Source organism: Gadus morhua, chromosome 10, assembly GCF_902167405.1.
Source record: "Gadus morhua chromosome 10, gadMor3.0, whole genome shotgun sequence".
NCBI classification, from domain to species: domain Eukaryota; kingdom Metazoa; phylum Chordata; class Actinopteri; order Gadiformes; family Gadidae; genus Gadus; species Gadus morhua.
The window spans coordinates 21,017,999-21,021,026 of NC_044057.1; positions in this window are offsets into that span (position 1 = coordinate 21,017,999).

Here is a 3,028-nt window from a genome sequence, read left to right on the forward strand (position 1 = left end):
GTCTGTACCAACAATTTAGTAGCTAGTAGCATGTGTGGGAGTGTCTTCGTGTCTGAATGTCTGCCTGTCGACAGAATCTGTGTGAGTTTGTGTATTTGTGTGTACTGCTTTTTTGTCTAATATGGTTGCTCACAGACCTATCACTAGTATTTGCGCTTTTTCCATGCTTGTCCATCTGTATGTATCAACACAAGTATGTGTGTGTGTGTGTGTGTGTGGGTGCATCTCTATAGGACTGGAAGATCTCTCTCTGTTATCATTACTACAGCTCCCTTGTGAAGCAAAATAACTAGGTCACTTTGCCCTGTGTGCTCGGTTTGGACACATTTATCTTGCATACACAAACACACAGGAAAACACACAAGCACAAACACAAAGACATACACACACACACATTCAGGGACAGACGCAAGGGCAATGTGTCTACACACACATTCATGCACAGGCATGCACTCGCAAATTTGTGCAAACATGTGCAATCACACACGCATGGATGCACACATGCGCAAATCTAAGCCTGGATTTTGAGGCTCCATTTTACGGCTGTGAAGTTTAGCCCAAATGTGGCAGGCGTTCAGCAAGATTACATCCAAATCCACAAAGGAAACAATTTATCTGCGCAAATCATCCTGCGATTCCCGTTCCAAATCCTTCCATGGCTACTTCTCTGAGTCCTCGCTCCTTCTGTCCATCCCTCTATCTGTCTCTCTGTCTCTGTTTTCTCCATCTGTGACTCTCACTCTCTCTATCTATCTCAGTCTGTAGCCGTTTTTTCTTCCCCGTCTCATCACTCTCTCTCTCTCTCTCTTTGTTCGCCTGGCTGTGTCAGATCCATGCGTGAATATATTCCTCAGTGTTTTTCGATGCCGGAGACAGTGGGAGAGAAAGAGCTAGTGGTACAGAGAGGCAGATATGGAGAGAAAGAGACAGGGATGGACATGAAGAGAAGTTGGAGAGACGGTGAAGCTGCTGTGCTGTACCGTGCGCAGTCATGTGCACGTGTGATGTTGTCCTTACGATCACAGCCCTGTACTGTGTACTTCATGTACTGCATGTGCTATACGACAATATGTACTTTATGTTCTATTGGCTATGCACTGTGTACTGTGTTCTAACCACCATCCATGCGAGGTGTTCTATGTACTGTACACTATTTACTGTGTACTATATACTATGTTCTATGTACTATGTAACGTGTCCTGTTTAGTATGTACTTTATGCTGTGTACTCTGTACGGTACAGTGTACAGTGTATTATGTACTGTGTAGTCTGTACTATATTCAGTGTGTTACTTACTATGCACTGTGTTCTATGTACTGTGTACCATGTAGGGTGGACTGTGTTCTGTGTTACTTACTAAGCATTATGTATTACTATGTACCACGTAGGGTGGACTGTGTTCTGAATACTACAAAATATAAATAGTACTGTGTACTCTGTACTATGTACTATGTTCTGTGTACTGTGTACTATGTACTTTGTACTATGTACTGTTAAGTGTGTACTTTAGCTTATGAAGCGATTGTGAAGCGCCTTTGAGCCCTGGGAAAAGCGCTATATAAATGTGATTTATTATTATTATTATTAGTAGTACTGTGTTCTGCACACTATACATATTAATCAATGCTGAAGGGCACCTCCAACATGACATGTTCTAAAGTTGCCCCGCTGACAATGTTGTTCTGTTCATACGTGCTCAGAACTAGGTGCGGCCGATTATGAATTCTCCTTCACGGTTGAGGGGGTTGAGGCGGGGACCATAAGGTACACTACACGTTATCGCTGTAGTCGTTGTTGGAGAGCTGAGAATCACATAGTCTGTATAACAGTATGATAAGCATCCAACAGTATAAAAGAACACTGTGTTCCTATAAACCAGGGGTTCTTCAGCTTCTCATGTCGGGACCCAGCAGACTCAGGGACTAGGAAAAGGTCACCAATCCCTGAGTGCTCCGAGTGTTCTGTATGTGTCAGGCCACGACCCACCTTTCAACTGGATCCTGACCCATTTTAAACTATTCTGTCCCTTACTCCTCACCCCTTTGCACGTACGGGCAAACTATTTATTTGCTGGTTGCGTGTGTGTGTGTGTGTGTGTGTGTGTGTGTGTGTGTGTGTGTGTGTGTGTGTGTGTGTGTGTGTGTGTGTGTGTGTCTGTGTGTGTGTGTGTGTGTGTGTGTCGGTGTGTGTGTGTGTCGGTGTGTGTGTCGGTGTGTGCCCGTGTGTATGTTCGAGGCAGGTGGTGGGGTCAGCGTAGCCTCTGTATGATGGGGTATTTTAAAATGGACCCAACAGAGAGACGTTTGAAGTGCTCTAAACCACGAATCCTCCAGAAACCTCTCTCTCTCTCTCTCTCTCTCTCTCTCTCTCTCTCTCTCTCTCTCTCTCTCTCTCTCTCTCTCTCTCTCTCTGTCTCTCTCTCTCTCTCTCCCGCCCTCTCCTTGACTCTCCCTGCCCCCTTCCCTTGTTCATGCGGGCAACAGTGGGTTGTAATCACTAAATTACTATTTTCCCTCTCTGCTCCATTCACCACAGCACAGCCCTTCCCCCTCATTCCTTCCATCTATCGCTCTCTCTTTCTTCATCCTGTTTAGTAATTTCTTTGGCTTTCCTTTTTCTCTGTGCAGCCCTCCCCCCTCTCCTTCTTCCCCTCCCTCCTTTCTCTTTTTTATTATTTATTGTGGAACTGCCTCACTGTAGGCTGCAGTCATGTCAGAGCACAAGGAGACCAAGGGAGGGGAGTCGGAGAGAGAGAGGGGAGAGAAAAGGGAGACATAAGGGGTGATGGGGGAGTGTGATGGGGAAGGGGGAGATGGATGGCATTTGCAGGGAGATGATGGATATATGGATAAAAAAAGAAAATGATACAGAGGAGAAAGAAGGTATTCAGTGAAGGGTTCGAGAAAGAACACAAGAGATGAGAAAGAGATGAGAATACTTGTTTGGCTGAAGAATGGTGATGGAGATGACGAGTAAGCGGGTTTTGGGGGGGGGGGGGGGGGGGGGGGGGGGGGGGGGGGGGGGGGGG